This window comes from Pteropus alecto, unplaced genomic scaffold, assembly GCF_000325575.1.
Source record: "Pteropus alecto unplaced genomic scaffold, ASM32557v1 scaffold42, whole genome shotgun sequence".
Taxonomy (NCBI): Eukaryota; Metazoa; Chordata; class Mammalia; order Chiroptera; family Pteropodidae; genus Pteropus; species Pteropus alecto.
This window is the reverse complement of record NW_006434825.1, coordinates 12,185,346-12,202,767: the sequence shown is the minus strand read 5'-3', so window position 1 is coordinate 12,202,767 and position 17,422 is coordinate 12,185,346. Positions and strand designations below refer to the sequence as shown.

The window sequence follows — 17,422 nt, the reverse complement described above, 5'->3', positions numbered from 1 at the left end:
TATCTCCCTTTATACAAGGCAGCCTAATTGATGCACTAGTTCAAACAGCTGGGAGCAATTTTAGCATAGATCCTGCCTGGTATGTACAGAGGAAATTGAACCTTTTGGTGATAGACATTCTGACCTGGCTAGAAAGTATTTTATTAATTCAACCAAGGTTCTCTGAGCACCCCTTAGGGACTGGACTCTGTGCTTGGTGCTCAGGGGGCTCTAAGCTGCCAGTACAAAGCCCAGTGGGCATGCGCTGGGGGGCGGGGGTGTGATAGCTGTAGAACGGAGCCTTAGAGGATGGGTGCCAGGTGGACCGACTGGGGAGGGTGTTCCAGACTCAGGGGACAGCATGTGCAAAGGCATGGAGGCGTGAAAGAGCATGGCATGTTCCGGGAAAGATGAGAACTAGAGGTTGGGGCCATTAGAATGAATGAGTAGGAGGAAGGGAAAGACAGAAGTGAGGCTGAGGAGGGCAGGGCCCATCTCTAAGGGCCCTCATGCCAGGCTAGATAGAGGGGTTTGTTCTGTGCATGTAGGGAGAGCTGGAGATGCTGGACAAAGGCAGAATGGCCTCAGAGCTGCTCCTGGTAGGAATCATGGGCTTGGACATGGAGCACAATGGAAGAGCTCGACCGCAGGCTTGGTGTCTGTGCAACCATGCAGGCAAGAAACAAAGCCTGAGGGGTGGTGACGGCCAGGGAAGAGGGGGAGCAGGGACTGGAAATGGATGGAAAGCTGGGAGTGATTGGCCTTAACTCTGGGTAGGGTGGTGTGAGGGTGAGGGAGGGGCCAAAGACAGAGCCTCTGCTATACCTGTGGGAGGCTGAGAGCACAGAGGGCAGTGGGGAGGATGGGCTGGTCAGCTGGGGCGGGGAACAGACTCCGCCTCCTGCCTTCCCTCCACTGCTTTTCAGTCTCCCTCTGCCTTTCACTCTTCTTTAACTGCCACCAATAGGAAACTAAATACTTTTTAATATTTAATATAGTTCCTTGTTTTTAATCTAAAAAGAATGAGTAAGTGGAATCTATTTCCTCCTCAAACAGAAAAGCAAAGTTATCTATACATGGTCTTTCAAGTATATGAATGTCTAGATTTTTATTTTTCCTTTATGTATTGTATTTTAAAAAAAAGACAATTCGGGCATCGGGATGAGGTTTGGTGACATCCCTTTGGTGCCCAGCTGCACCCTTAATGCCCTCTACCACACCCCGAGAGAGCCTAAGGCTGGGCAGCCACATCCCAGGCTCATCATCCTAGGGCTGGAGTGAGACCTTGACCTGACAGCTCTTTACCTGTGCGATCTGCAGATCTTCCCACAAAGCCAGAGGGCATGTTCTTAAACCCTGGGACAATGACATTTTGATAAAGTTTTAAAAGACAATTTCACTTTGCAAGACAAACAGCTAATAAAATAGATTCTTTTTTGGTAACCACCCATACAGCAATCAATCTGTCACTCGAAAAACTGTTTCCCAAGAGGTGTGAAATGAGGCCACTCTGGAGTTCTGCGGGAACAGAGAGCCCCCGAGAAGCCTTCTTCTCAAGCAGATTACACCTGCTACCCCAAACAGGGTAACAATCTGATTCAGAGCTTAGGAAATTCCCAGCTAATTAGTTACTCAATCAATACTGACTTTTGGAAGACATGCTGGAGGCGACTGTTCCACTGTTAACATGATGTCGGCCTGCACCTACCATCATATGTGTATCTTGCCTCTGTTTCTTTTCAATTGCATCCCTATTGAGAGAAAAATAAAAATATTTTCCACACAGGGGCCTTGCAGAGAAAGTCATACCATGGGGACTCTTCTGTGCTACAGCATTTCAAGTAATAACCTGAAACAAAGGGTCATTTCAATACCACAAAAATCAAAAGGACTTGGGTTATAAGATACCACCTGAGGCCACTATCAGAATAAAGAGGCCCTTCCTTCACTCATGCTATCTTTGGATCTGCGTGGCTGCCTCCTATTTTTTCTAACTTTACTTCCCTTAGCCCTAATTCTCTCACTGCTTAAAAAAAAAAAAAAGTCTCATTATGTTATACATAGAACATATTTTAAGTCATCTTAAATTTTTTTGGAACAACATGGATGAAATCTTAATTCCTCAGAACCTCCCTCAAAGCGGTTCTAACTGAAGAATTGTGCCATACTAAACTTAGAAGGGAAACAGGCTGCTACAAGTGCTAAATACTGAACAGCAGTGTCTGCACACAGTAGGCCCTCAATAAACATCAATTAATTTTTTTAATGATGGAATCTGAAAAGCCTCAGGAACAAATAAGATGAACTGGGTAATAACTGCTTTGAAAGAAATAAATAACCAAAATATTACTGACAGGAACAGATCAGAACAAACAACGGCTATAATTTCATGGTGAAAACTATAAAATAATTGAAAAACATCTGGAAATAGTTGTTGGCATAACTAAAACAATAGAACAAAGAAATCAGTAATGTTGAGGATAAAAAAAGAAAAACATCAAACCACAAATGGAAGCAAAGAAAACAAACAAAGATGCCAATAACTGATTTGGAAAATGGGGAATGGTATCACAGCCCTAAAATAAAGACGAATGAGATGAGGCATACAATGAGGGAAACATTAGGAAAAAAATACAAGAAAAGTTTCCAGATATTAAAAAACAGCTCAGCCTAGATCTAAAGGAAACACACTGTACCTTTCAAGTTTAAGTCTAAAGGAAAGAAATAAGCGTTTGCTAGCAACAATTTTAAATGATAAATTATCTGGCAAGCTGAAGTGATGGGAGATATGTTCTTTTGAAACTGGATAATATGACAAGAGAACTGACATCACAAGTAACGAAGACAAGATGAACCTCAGGAAAAAATGTGCAATTATAAACACACATGTATATAATAGCCACATATCAGCTATGCTCCTGAACAAGACTTGCTCTGTATAAGTAGGAGAAAGTCACTTAAAAATTGGGGAAATTTTATGCACAATTATACTTTTTAAAAGCAAAGGAGAATGTCTGACTTTTCATAAAAATATAAAAGACAAAAGCTGAACAACAAGACATTGGAAATTAAAAAAGAATAAGTGACCTGAAATGTAATCACCAAGACTTCACCTACACTCTAATAATTCCCAAATCCTGATCCAGACCAGACTTCTCCCCTGAGTTCTAGGCCTGAATATCCCACTGACACATGGTCACATCCATGCCTTCCCTCACCTCACTCTTGGCCAGTGAGCGACTTCAGTGCCCATACAGTTGCCTGAGCTGGAAACCTCTGAATTCATTCCTGGTCCTTTCCATGCTCCTCATCCACTCCTTGATCCCACCCATTTGTAATAGTCTGCTAGGCTGCCATAATAATATATCACAGACTGGGTGGCTAAAACAACAGAAATTTACTTTCTCACTTCTGTAGGCTAGAAGTCCATGAGCAAGGTTCTGGCTGATTCGGTTTCTAGTGCGCTCTTTCTTACTGGCTTGCAGTCTTCACTGGTCTTTCCTCTGAGGAGATGGGAACTCCCTGATGTCTTTCTTACAAAGACACTAATCCTATCGATCAGGGCCCCACCCTTATGACTCCATTTAATGTTAATTACTTCTTTAGAGGCCCCATCTCCAAATACCGCCACATGGGACAGGAGGGTGTTAGGCTTCAACATATGAATTGAGGGGTGGGGTAGCTCTTCTCACCAGCCATGAGTAGAAGTTATTCTGGGATACTTCTGTACCCCACTCCCCCACGAGGTCTCAACTAAACGCACAGACAGGCCATCTGAGTATGCCTGTCCAGCCGTGCCTCTTCTCTTGCCCTAACGTTGCGGGTTTAGGGGTAACTACTTCACCAGAGTTCAGTCAAGACCTTTCCCCATAGCCAAAAGCTGCTCCCCATTCTCACCTCAAGGGGCTCCTGCTACTCCAACCTAGTCTCAGGTCTGCATGAAGTCTGATCCTAACACTCAGCTGGAGGGCTGTGTGACTTTGTGTATGTTACCAAACCTCTCTGGGCTTGAACCTTTTTGAAGGTACCTGGTCCCAGCATCACCATGTCGATAAATACATCAACCTCCTAGGTGCCAGTCCCCTGCAAACATTATTTCTGGATCCATAAAGTCAGTGTCATTATCCTCATTTCAAGAAAGTAAAAACTGAGACTTGGAGAGATGCCTAGCCCGAGGGCACTACTTACCGGTCTAGGGAGCAGATCTGTCCAAATCACAACTGTTTCTGCTGCCAAGGCTGTGTCTCAAGAGAGGTAGAAACATCCAGGAACCTGGATCAAGATCTGTGCGTCTGGGGACATGGTCTCACTTGGAGCTGCATGTTCATCAGGGGTCACCCCAGGTGCTGGTCTGTGGTCTAGGGGTCTGTGGGCTTGAGGCTCCTGCTGGACAAGCAGGCAGGCACATGCTAAGGACCATGGCTGGCTCCGTGGACACTGCCTAGCTGTGCTGGGTAAATGGCCCACTTTCTGTGCCCGCCCCCCAGGCCCGCCCTGCCCCACTCCCACTGTCTATTTAAGCAAGAGGCCCCGACTCCACTGAGCCCAGGCACACCAGCTTCCGGAGCTAGGAGAGCAGCGCTGCAGGTCTCACTCACTCGGGATGAAAGGTCCTTCTGTCTCACCATTTCCTACCGGTGCGTTTTGAATGATGATGCTGAGCTGGGTTGTAGCGGGAGCTGATTCTGCTCGCCTGGGAGTGTATTGAGATGTGTAGCTGGCAGAGGGTGGCTCTGATTGAATTTTTCCCATTTCTAATCCCTGACTTGATGTGATCTTATTTTCAAAGAGGTAGAAAGGCTATAGTTTGTGAAAGGACAGAGACCATATCTCAAAACGAGGTCTGGTTCGGAACATCAATGATCTGACATGTTTTTCTTTTCTTATGAGAAAAAAAAAAAAAGGTCCTGTAGTTTCAAGGTTGTAGAGATTCCATTTCCTCTCAGGAACCCTTCCCTAAATAGTTAGTTCCTGTCATTTAATTCTATTTTGAAAACACACAGGGGATTTTTCGGAAGGGTTTGGTAGGGGTGAGAGGCTGTGCAGCTGGGAGACAGTTTAGAGACCGCCTGAGGACAAAACCCCTCCCTGAGGAACTTCTCATTGAGAGATGAGGGGTGATCTCTCCCTCCCTCCGAGAGAGGGCAGTGGGGCTGAGAATTGCACAGGCCCCGGGACGGCTGCGGAAAGGCCTGCCTCTTTCGTATCCACTTCTAGATGCTTGCCAGCCTGTGGTCTAGGGTCAGGTCAGCCCAGCAAAAGGGTGAAGGACAGAGATTCATGCAGGTTGTCATCCTGGCAGGTATCTCAGGTACAAGGGACAGAGAGCCTCCTGTGAAGACCAGAACATCAGGCCACCCTCTGACCTCTCAGCAGGTTGGACTCCCCAGGCTATGGGTAGAGAGAGATGCCTGTCAGGTGCTTAACTCAGAGGAGATAAGCTAAGATACTCACATGGAACTAAAGCCCTGGGAGAACACGGGTCACTTCTTATAGAGCAAGGACCTTGGAGCTTTGGCTTCCTCCCCACCCTGATCTGGCAACATCAAGTACCCACGCTCGCTTGGTCTTGGTCATAGCCATTCAAGACCGTGTGTTACAGAGGAGGGAGCATCTGAGACTCACAGGTTAAATGACTTGCCCAAGACCATTCAGCTGACTAGAACCCACGTCTCCTAGAGCTTTTCTATGTGGATTCCTAATCAGGAGGGCACCAACTGTTTGTCAAGTGGGGAGACACTCTTGCCAGCCCTTCTGCAAACATCTTTGGCTTGGGGGCAGAGAGATTGGGACTCAAATTTCAAATTCTTCAGAAACATTTAGTTTGGCTGATTGGAAAAAATAATAATAATAAAAAAAATTAAAGTGTATATATAAGATGGGGGCTGGTCCAGTGGGGCCCACAGGGAGAAACAGTTAACCTGCTCAGGATGTGGGGTTGGTAAGAGGTCTTTGTGCCAGGGCAGCAGAACTGGCTTAAGATGGTGGAGGGCCAAGGATCTCTGCATGGGGCTGGGACTGAACTTCCTGGGCCTGAGTCCAGGGGGCAGGGCCAGGATCCCAGGATTCCACTGGAAAGTGTGTGTATGGGGGGGTGTGACTCCTGATGGGAAAGCAAGACAAAAGAGCCAGGACTGTGCCTGAGGCCAGAGAGCAAGCTCAGAGAGTACCTGGGGCCAGGAATGAGGGGGCGGGGCCAGCACCAGAGATCAAGGGCAAGCTGGAAGTGGGGCGGGGCCAGAGAGAAAAGGACTCGGCCCAAGAACCCCAACTGGGGCAAGAATGTCTTGGGCAGGGGATCTGACTGGGTCTGCAAGAGATGCGGGAAGCCGATGGCATCGTTTCCAAAGACCTCCACTCACTTGAGCACCTTCTTAATAGTCGCCTCGGAAGACCCCACTGGGTTCGCAAAGTGTCCTGGATGAGCCTTTCCTCCACCGCCCTGTCTACCTCCCATCACCTATTATCTGCAGCCAAATCCTTCTAGTTCTTCTTTTCCAGGCAGCTTCTTCTTCTATCCTACCCCAGAGCAGTAGCCACCGCTCCCCTTCCTGGGCCTGGGTTCAGCTTTCCCTCACCCTCAGGTCTCTCAGGAGGCAGAGATTACAATAAGCTCCTGGGGAGAGCTCCTCTTGTTCTAGCTTCCCCTATCAGATCAAACCCAGGCCCCCTGGCTAGAGTTCTGAATTTGCCTCTCCCTGCACACCCACCCCCACCCCAAACATCCCCAGCCTGGCCTGGGTCCAGCTGTCCTGGTGGAGGTCTCATTCTTCCCATCCATCAACCCTCCTCCCTACTCTCTACCCCCCACCAGTCCGAGTCTGTCACACAAACCTTCACCCCCACCCCCTCTGGCTGCACTTAGTCTGTGGGGACAAAGGGCCCTCACCCTCTCCCTGGCGACACGGAGGGTGCGGCAGTGCCTCAGGCAGCACGGGTGGGGCCCCTGGGTCACTGTACCTCACTCACCTGCACTGAGCTGTTCTGCTGTGGGTTGAGTTCCAGCCACCTCTATGAATCATTCATTATCTCCTTTCAGGTCCTTGACTCCACAGTGACGCCCCCTCTTCAGACGGAAGGAAAAGAAGGACCCAGCAACTCCCCTCAGGTAAAAGAGGGGCTTCTGGAAGGGGTAGTGGTGCTCCAGGCCACTCTTCATAGGCTAGTTATTGTTTTATATAAAGAAGTGCTGTGTGAGATTGTTTAAGAAAAGGTTCTGCTGCTTGGTTAAAAAGTTTGATAACACAGCTCTGGGGTAAGCAATCTTCAGCCGACTGTTTATCTGAACTAGTCCTGTGGAATACAATGCCAGCAGAGGAGGTATGTCTGATACACCCAAATCAAGGGAGAAAATACAAACTTCTAGGAAAAGGATTGAGGCAGCACTTCACAAAAATGAAGGAATACAATTTAAATATTCTGGAAAATGGAACCAGGTATCATTACCCAACAAACTATTTTTTTCAAGATTTTAATGCAAAAACCCAGAGCTGGTAAGAATGCTATGAAACAGGCATTCTCGAGCAACTTAGGTGGAAAGCAGTTCGACAATATCTATATCACGAGCTGTAAATTTTACCTGGTAATCCTACTCTTGAATCCATCCCAGAGAAATAATTCAAACTCTTGGGCCATTCTCAGGAATAAAAGCAGAAACTAGCAACACGGTGAGCCCCTGACAGTCGGAAACCTCGGTCCAGGACCAGGATTGCAAGACCATTATAAGAACCCTCTCCCTCCCAAATATTGGCAAATTCAGTGTTTTCAGGGTTGCCAGGGAGATCACTAGGCTGAGGGTAAGGAGATTTGGAGGTCCAAGGCAATGGACACTGGATGGAAGACAGAAGAGGAGGTGAATTACTCCAGCGGTACACAGGGAGGAAGATTATTAGAGTCTTTACTATGACCTCAGTAGGGGTAGGTGACAATGTAACCTTCAGGGACTGGAAAAAACGGAGTGAGGGTCTTTTTTTGTGGGCATTGAGGGGAAGAACAAGCAAGATAAGGGGGATAGTGTGCGACTTTGCTGCTGTTCCCTAGGAACTTATCCTGGAGGTAGGGAGTACTTGGTGCTGGATAGAGCTCATGTATATATTTTGAAACGTTTGCCCATCATTTGCATTCAGCCTTGGTGAGAAAAGTAGAGAGGAAAAGGAAATTGGAATTAGGTGACCTGGCTGTCCCTCTCAAGGACTGTCATTTACTTGAAGCTCAGTTTTCTCATCTGTAAATGGGACCAACAGTACCCACTTGGGGCAGTTGTACAGTATAGGTGCACTGTCGGTGTGAAGAGCACATTCAGGGAGCTGTGCGTTTTGTGACATCTGCTCCAATATCTTCAAGAAGTGGATCTGTTAGTTCTGTTTGTCTGATGCTCATTTCTAGTCTCCCTTGTGTCTTTGTCACGGTCAGCTTGTAGCTGTGGCCCCATCTCGCAGGGAGAAAGAATGGAAAGGAGAGAGGGAATGAGTTTTAGGTCCTGAGCAAGCTGCTGGTGGCCCCAGATGAGCTGGCTTGCCAAAGCCACCCTAGCTGGACTCCAGGTCTGCAGGGAGCAGGGCTGACACTTGTCAGTCAGTCATCAGGGGTTCCTATTATCTGCCAACTGTGTGCCCAAACACAGCTAGGGTCAGATAATGGGAGAAAATACTGAGTGACTTCAAGGGGATACAGGCCTCAGAGTTAGAACTCAGAACTCGCATTCCCTAGGACTGGAGGTTGAAGTGGCTGGGTGAGCACCTCACTTCTTACTCCCTACCCCGGAGCTCCAAGGTTGCTGGGGTCTGCCATATGGGTCCCTGGTCTTCAGAGACACCTGTAGGGCCACACACATAAAGCTCTCGCCACTTTTGTTTTGAGGAAAGAAATTTGCCAACATTGCTCAAGCCTCGTTTCTTACCCTGTTTCTAATTGGGTAGAGCTAAAGGCATGAGGGGCTGGTCAGCTTTCTGGTGTGCAGACTGCAAACGTACAGCAAATGCACAGAAACTGCCAGCTGTCAAGAAATGGTCTGTTCAAGCCAAAGGTCTCTAGTTATCCCTGGGGCCATAGACTAGGAGACTGGCTGGGGTTTGGTGAAGAGACCATCACTGTGACTTCCAAGCCCCAAGCCTCTCTGCTGAGGTCTCATCCTTTCACACAGATGAGGGCTACAAGAGAACAGCCTCTGCAAAGGCATGGGGGAACTATGCAGATCAGGAGCCCCTGGGACTCCAGAAGTAGGGGGGAGCAGAGCCATCACACCGCTGGGCTTAACCTGCCCTTCCCTGCCAGATAATATCTTCCTGGTGACAAATGGGGCCACTGAAATAGAACACGGGAACAATGTGGACTGATGTGTAGTTTAAGAAGTTCCTACTAGCTGCCATGGGGACAGGAGGTGGGAAGGCCAGCTGCAGGGAGGTCAGGTGGTAGCCGCTGCAGTGTCTATGTGGGTGAGAGTGAGGCCTGGACTGGGCATGGCAGGCAGTGGGAATGAATACAGGGGTTAGGGAGGCAGAACTGTGGACTGGTGAGAGGAGGCAGGGCGTAGAGGAAGGCCAGGGCCCTGGGACTGCCCAGGAGACAGAGCAGGAAGAGAACAATGATGATGGCCCAGGACCAAGGGGCAGAGAGCTGAGGGACAGATGAGGTTCAAGCAGCATAAGCCTCCCGCTGAGCTGAGCCTGTGTCTTAAAGCAAATCTGGTTGAAACTGCACAGACTCTTTTCTCACTGGTGCTGACCTCTGTTCTGGAAATTTTCTTTCTAAGACTGTACCAGAAAGCCTGGTAAGACACCTGTCTAGCAATGGGATGGTGCAGGTAGCCTCAAGCTGGGTGGCTACTCAGCCCCTCAGCCAGCCAGAGAGTCACGCAGCCCTCCTAGGGCACAGAGCACAGACCCCGCTAACACGCTAGGCTCTCACGCCTCTGAGCCTCTGAGCCTCTGGGCTGAAGGATTGCTGGAGGCTAGCTGGGGCTGTTTGGTGCAGGTGGGATGCGAACCAGACATTCTAAGCATTTAAGTTAAACAAACCCAACTAGGGATAAACTATAAGTGAATGCATCGGATCCTCTTCTCAGGCCCATTTTGCAGAGCTGAGTTTTTCCCCCCCTCCTGGCCTGCAGTCTGGGATCTGGCAGTCATTGTGTCCTGGCAGGCAGGACTTCCTGAGTGACTCCACCTCTGGAGCCTACTCTTAGTGCTAACGCTCCACCTGACCTCTATGCCTTGCTCACTACAGGCCCCACCCACCACCTACCACTTTTCCTGTCTCCGGACCCTCTAGGAGGACACTCCCACACTCAAATATATACACCTAGAAAGCAAAGGCTCTGCCCCCAGAGATTCTTGGGCCCTTGCTGCGACATAACCTGAGCAGTCAGTGCTGCATCTGACTCATAGGGAATGTATCCTGAGCACCTCCAGCCTACCAGCTTAACGGCTGCTGCCCTGCCCCTGCCCACCGCCAGCCCTGTCCACCAGCACAGCTTGGCACTGTCTGACCACGCCTGGCCTCTCGGCTCTGACCCCCAAGCATCAGGCATAGGCTGTTGGCTCCATCTCAAGCTGCAATCCACCTCAGTGGACCAACCACATATACTGATCACTGGCAGAAGGTTCCAGTGGACTTCCCTCCCCATGCCTACAGATTTACTTTGCTACCTATATTACCAGCCATGGCCTCTTTTCTGAGCAGAAATAGTTTCCACTAAAAATTGACAGATTAAGGCTCAGCTTCCCTGATGCTTCATGGTCTGGAGGACCGTGGACACAAAGCAGAAACTGACTTTGCGGCCCACACATCGAGGGGGTAGGAAGGAGTGAGCCTCACACCTGGTCTGGACTCAGGGTAGAGGAACATCATTATTACCATTTACAATGACAATCTTTCTTGAAGAGAGTCAGGTCTGGAGGGTAGTTCTGTCTATATTCCTGGGAATCCAAGAGCTATCAATCAATAAGACTTATTCTTGGTAAATGGGCTGATTAAATGCCAAATCAGAAGCCTTCCTCTGTTGGGCAGGTTATGCCATGGCTTATAATCTAAGGTTTTCTTCTCATTCCAATTACATGTGGGTTAGCTGGGGTCCTGCCTGCTCATGTCTCCTCGCCCTGGGGACCAAAGACCTCTGGAAAGTCTCACACCTGCTGTTAAGTACTCTGGCCCAGCAGTAACACATATCACAGTCACTCACAGCTTACTGGTCAGAACTAGTCACGTGATCCACCCACCCACAAGGGGACCAGGAAGTGCAATCCTGCCTCCTGCCTGGAAAGCAGGCTCTAGCCGCTCTACGGACCAGAGAAAGTAAGGAAAGAGTCCTGTGAGGCTTGGAGGCAGAGACAAACAAAAAGGGGAAAGTCTACCAGGATCTTTACAAAAGCAAAGTGTGCTTATCTTTTTAAGTTAGTCAGTCCTGAATGAAGCTGTGTCCCTGTCCCCACTAGCATGTCTATACCAGCAATTTGGGGACACACAGCCTCCATGACCAGAGCCAAGAGTTCTTGCCACCCTTTTCAGAGGTGTAGGATTCAACAGCCAAGAGCAGTTGTAGTCAGAGCTACACTACCAGAGGGACAGGTATGAGTTGGAACCCAGAGCCAAGAAGACCCTTGGAAGGCAGGTTTGGTGGCAGCGATTAGAGGGAACATAGAGGGCCATAGACCCCTCCTCCCCTGTGATCTCTGCCCCACTGGTCTTTGCTGTGAACAATGACTAATTCACAGTCTTACGTCTCACCCCCCTGGGCAGCAGACTCCAGCAGCCCCCAATCCCCTCCCAGTTACACATTCTAGAGCGGACCCTGGACAGCCCCGCAGGCAGGTCACAGGTTTCCCCAAGCAAGCAGCCCACGGTTCAGCCTGAGCTGGGACATCCTCTCTCAGGGAGAGGGTGTCTTCTGGTTGGTTCTCTCAGAGCCAAGGGCTCCTGTGGTACTTGTGCAGAGAGACCTGTGTACAGCAGTGGCCCAGGGTCCAAGATCTCTGAAAGGTCCCAGAACAAGGGCCTCAGCCCTCTGTGGTGACTAAGTTCCAGCCTCGGTCCAGAAATCCAGCCCTCAGGCCCAGCTGCCCAGGGCTGCTGGGAGGGTTGGTGAGATGCTGATGCCTGATTTTATTTACTCATTTGCACTGATTTGCTTTTTAATCTGCATAAATTCTCCTCTAGGACTCAGTTTGTTAAATGTTCTTTGGATAGAAGACTTCAGGCTGAATGTGAAATGGTTCCCTTCAGAAGTATTTTAGCAGGTCTGTTCTGTTTTAGGAAGGTTTGTTGGCTTCATCTGTGCTCTCTGGTGCCTTGAAATGCCTACATACCACTCAATCCGCCAATCCATTCCAGGAGAAAATGCTGTACTTGAAATGCAGCTGAACACTGGGTCTACATCAATCCTACCATTTGTGTAGACTTGTATTTAAAGTTCTACTCCCACAGAAAGTATGTTGTCATTTCTTCTTAAGCAAAGTATGTTCCAAGCCTTGTTCAGCTCACGAACCATTAACATCAGCCCTCGTGTCAGGGAAGCAGGGATTTTGCCGGGACAGAAGCCTCAACAGTAGAGCCTGAGAGAAGCAAGATTCCTCCTGATGTCCGCCCGAGGAGGGTCTCTCCTGAGAGTGGAAGTGGCACTGGCCAGCTGGGAGCTTGCGGGGGCTGGTGCTCAGTCATGCGGCAGATATCACAGAGCTCACCTGAGGGAGGTGACTTGTCATCGTAGAGTGGGGATCCTCTCCCGGTGCGTTGTCCAGGTTCTTGGTATCTCTAACAAAGAATTGAGCAAGACACCGAAATAAGTAGAAAATAAAAGTTTTACTAGAAGGGAAAGCAGACTTCCAGACGTGGAAGCGGGCCTGAGCAAGAGAAGTGTGGCTCAAAAGGCCTGGTAACAAAGCCTTCGGGGTTTTTATCCCTTTTTGCTGTGGGTGGTTACTTTTCTTAGAGGGGTGGGCTTCCTTGATTGACAACTAAGATTGACAATACTCAGCGATACTCCATTTTGCGTTCTGAGCATGTTTGTTCTCAGAATTCAGTCTGTTATAATGATGTTAATGAACTTCCAAGCATATGCATCATATATATTATAAGGATGGCATAATGAGGCTCAGGTGAATTGAAGGTCGTTGGGGTCTTCATTGCGCAGGTGCAAGTGACTGGCTTAAATTGGAACCTAATTCTCTGCCTACTGGTTTCTTTCTTTGTGAGTTAAAAAAAATGCCTACTGGCTTGCTTAATTGTGGGTGGATTAGGGCAGAGCCCTTCTAGGATAGGATGACCTCAGTATCTTTGCAGGCAGACCGGAAACCCCCTAACTTTCCTGCCTACCTCTTTTCTAAGAGCCATGAACCCCCTTACTATTAGTATGGATGTTGAGGGATGAGACGTCTCTTCTTCCATATTTTTGGACCTCTTCCCCCCTCCGCCTCAAGGGAGACATCTTGAGTTTCCCGCTGAAGTGCAGCCTCAGTCCCTACACAAGGAAAAGAAGATACAAACTTGTTATTTAAATCATATAACTATTAATTTCTATTATTGATTTGTCTATTGAGTAAAAGGGAAACAGGCTTGGTTGATATATTTCTTAAAGAGTAAAAAAAGACCGTAGGCCTAAAGTTCCCTCCCTTCTCAGACTCCAAGGGCCCTGTCTGACTTAACACCATTTCTGCTAACAATGGGCTGATGACTCTTATCAATAGCCAGAGGATCTGAGTCACCAGTTTGAGACAATTATCAGGATTTGAGGAAGAGGGCCTTTTTCCCTAAGAAAGGAAAAAAAGGTAACTAGGTTTACTAAAAAGATAAGAACTGTGCAAGAGATGTCTCGTTTCATTTCCTGCTAAAAAATTAAGAATTTTACAAGTGATGTCCAGTCTCAACATGACCTGCTGGGGAATTCCAGGATCTCCTGCTTATGACTATTTGTGAGGCCAGCCTCAGGCACAGATCTTAGCACCTGGGCAGGCTCAGAGCATTTGAAGAGGCCTGTACCCATCTAGATGCTCAGCTGTTGGCATGTGGCCTCCTGATTTCGGCCTCACTTAAGGAAATTGAGGCCTCCTTTCCCGCAGTCACGACTGCCTGCTCCAATCCTGCCCTAGAGCTGCCCTTGCAGTGCCCATATGCAGAAGACACTGTGAACAGTTACCTCAGGCCTGATTTTCATCCTGAGGGAAATCGGCCTCCTCCCTCCTCCCACCTCCCACCCGGGGCTCAGCCTCCCTGAGGGCTGATGGGAGCCCTGGGGGCTTCAGCTTCCTGCAGACTCAAAGCAGACGAATGTGGCTGCAGGCAGGTTCTTGAGTATAATACAAGGGTCCATGGGGATGAGAGATGCTGCTCCAGATGGCTCAGCTGTGGATTTAGGTGCCAGCCACCACCCAGCCTTCTCCTTAACGGCCCCCTTTTTAGTCAGCAATAAATGATTCTGGAATGACAGGCAGTAGAGAATAGGGTGGTCAGATTTCAAACTCAGCCCCCTCCTGTGATGAAGCCCACACTCTCCGGGACAACTGCCTCATGTGACTGCAACACAAGGTCATGAACTGAGGGGTGCTGCTATTTTAAACATTAGGTTGGTTCAGGAACCCCTGGAACATATACCTCCAACCTGGCTTGAAATTTGCTTTCCAGTCACGCAAGAATCAGCTTAATCTGGGCTCTCTGAGTTCTGACATGGAAATGCCGAGGCTGGCTGATTGAAGGAGTGCCACAGAGCTGCTCGCAGCCTGTTCCTATTCTCAGAAACCACATGATACATTAATAGCTCCCGTGGAAAGTTTCTTTGAAAATTTTATGGCCCCTTTGCCTGCACCTGGCTTCTGCAGAAGCCTGTCACTTGGGCTTGCACAAACAGTCCACAACAGACAGTTCTACGAGAGATGGAGGCCCCAACATCCCCTGCACCATTCTCACCCCTAACTGGGATAGCAGGGTATCATCTTTGTCAACCAGTCAGCCACATGAGGAGAAAACTTTGAAGGCTCTAGCTGTACCTTGAGGGCCTCTGCAGCAAGAAAATATCAGTAAAAGTAATAAAAATATTGCTAGAGATGTGGCAGGCACTATGTTAAGTGCTACCCATGCATCATCTCCAACTACCCTGAGATAGTGCTATTATGCATGCTTAAAAGATGAGGAAACTATGGCCTAGAAAGTCAGTTATGCAGCTTATCCAATATGCAGCAGGGGGATCTGAACCCGGCATGTGTGACACCAGAGTTTGTGTTTGTAACATCTGCACTGCTGTCTCCTAAGGGATGCTCATTGGGCACAAACCATAGGCACCAGGTCTTGAAGGGCCTTCGAGGACTCAAGGAGGAGAAACCCTTTTGCCCAGTGGGCAGGCCAGGGAGTGCAAGAGGAGGTTTTTATAGGACAGGAATTGAGTTTTAGAAAGATCATGTAGCTGGTATAGACAGGATCCCTTTGGTGGCAAGTGACTAGAGCAAAGAAAAGGGTAATTTGCTGACTCATTAACAAGAAAGTCTAGGGGTTGTATTGGCTTCAGGCACAGGGAAATTGGAGCTCAAAGATATAATCATGACTTGGCCTCTCCTTCTGGCCCTAAGGTGTTTTCCTCTGAATTGAATTCACTCTCAAGGAAGGCCCCAGAAGCTTCAGGCTCTTAGTGCTTCCATCTCAGATAAAAGGTAGGCAGGCCTCTTTGTTGAGGGGTCCAGTTAGAGTTCTAGGGACAGCATGGGGTCAGGGGACTGTGGGGCTGATTGGCCTGGTGTGGCTCACTGCCCTCCCTGTGGATGGGAACAGAGTAGACAAAAGTGGGCCTGCCATAACCAGAAGGGTAAAACAGGCTAGGACTTAGGCCCGTGTTGGTGCCTGAGACCCACAAAGAGCTCCTGGGTTGGTGGGGAGAGGGTGACCTGATGTGCAAACATACACGTACCTGATTAGAGGGACAGCTGGGGGCTGTGCAGGGCAGGGAGGGCATAGGAGGGGTAGGGAGGCTGGAGAGGGTTTCAAGGAAGGGGAAGCAGGTGCTTTGGATCTAGAAGGGTGACTAGGCGTTTACCTGGCACAGCTGTACTGCTGGGAGTCACTACTACGGCACACATGTTCATGCCAGACCCCAGGCCCCAGTTCTGTCTCTGGATGTGGCTTTCAGGGATTAGTCGAGATTTGTCTGACCCGCATCACTCAGAAAGGCATCCCCTTCAGTTCTGCTTTCTGTCCTCCCAGCTACGAGCTGACTCTAAGTTTCAGCAGCTCAGAGATCACGTTGCCATGCCAACCCTTCCCTGGCAGTCATCCAGGCAGAAATGGGCCAGCCCAATCTCGGGTCTGCTGGCGGATGTGAGCACATTCCAGTAATTGGATTGGAGCAATCCTCTCGGACTTTCCTGCGGAAACCTGGGGCTTGGCCCAGCTCCGGCTAGACATGAGCCTGTGGACACAAAGACGATGTGAAGAGGTATCCTCTGCTCCAGGACTCCCAGCCCTGCTGCTGGATAGAAGGCTTAGAGGCATGAGGACCAGATGAAAAAGCTATGAAGGAGGAACAGATCCTATCCTAGCCTCACAGAGGGCAAAGCCTGACCCTCATCAACTTCCCAGAAGTTCCCCCAAGGCTTAGAGATCCCAAAAAATGGTGCAGCCTTCCTCAGTGGGTTGCTTCAGCCAGCAGGACTGGTCTGACTCACCTTCTCACTGTAGGAGAAATTCAGATTCAAAGTCAGCACCACCTAGGACCCTTTGAGCCTCTGTACAGCAGGTCTTATGTACCAACATACATGCTGGGCCCATTTCCCAGGGAGATGGCAAACGGAATGGTACCAGTGTTATTTGGCATACAGTAACAGAGGTCTTGTCCACCGCGGCTTGCCCATGAAAGCTGTTGGGCACCCACCCCATCCCTTTAACACCCAAACAGGGCCAGGCCCGGCCAGGCCTAGCCAGGCTCCATTCCCGAGGATGCCCTCCCCAGGCGATGACAGGTCAGCCAGCCCCGGAGCCCTCAGGACAGTGTGTGTGTGGCGGGGGAGGGCTTTGATTTAGGTCCCTGAGCAGTCCAAGTGCCCTCTTCCCATGCTGTGGTAGCTGCAGGCCACAGGTTAGCAATCAGGTGTCTCAGTGTTGACGAGTCACTGAAGGTCGTCAGTAACCTGGAGGAGCAACTGCTGCGTGGAGCTGCTTGCTGTCAATGCCCCGTCCCAGCCCAGGAGTGGCAGGGCCAGTGGCCTCCTGGGTCCTGCCCAGGACCTGACCAAGCACTTTCTCTCCTGTCGAGACTGAGGGTCATCTGGGCTTCCAAAGCTCCCTGGGCAAGTACACTTCCTACCTGGGTCAACCCGCAAACCATGGCCCTCTCTGCTCCCTTTGTCTGTCCTGGCTCCACGGCCCAGTCTCCTTGTCACAGTCAGACCCAGTCAGTCCTTGCTGCAGGGAGAGGAACAAGTTAATGAAGGTCAGGGTCTCTAATCTAAACAGAGTGGACAGTATCTCT

The 17,422-nt window shown here is 49.3% G+C and overlaps 1 protein-coding gene and 2 long non-coding RNA genes across 3 annotated transcripts in view; 1 reads left to right on the top strand and 2 right to left on the bottom strand.

Annotated features, from left to right (window-relative positions):
- The first annotated feature begins 7,040 nt into the window (after positions 1–7,040).
- SMPD3 (sphingomyelin phosphodiesterase 3) overlaps positions 7,041–17,422 on the top strand; it is a 29,654-nt gene continuing 19,272 nt past the window's right edge. Inside the window, exon 1 of the mRNA XM_025045291.1 lies at positions 7,041–7,087. The gene's annotated coding sequence lies outside the window, so the exon portion shown is untranslated. The remainder of the gene's footprint in view (positions 7,088–17,422) is intronic.
- LOC112478153 lies at positions 11,162–13,361 on the bottom strand. The gene is made up of 2 exons (XR_003045718.1): positions 13,318–13,361; positions 11,162–12,726 (listed from the first exon to the last, which is right to left on the bottom strand). It is a non-coding gene; the product is annotated as an uncharacterized LOC112478153 (long non-coding RNA).
- LOC112478152 overlaps positions 16,953–17,422 on the bottom strand; it is a 12,631-nt gene continuing 12,161 nt past the window's right edge. Inside the window, exon 10 of the long non-coding RNA XR_003045717.1 lies at positions 16,953–17,355. This is a non-coding gene — a long non-coding RNA (uncharacterized LOC112478152). The remainder of the gene's footprint in view (positions 17,356–17,422) is intronic.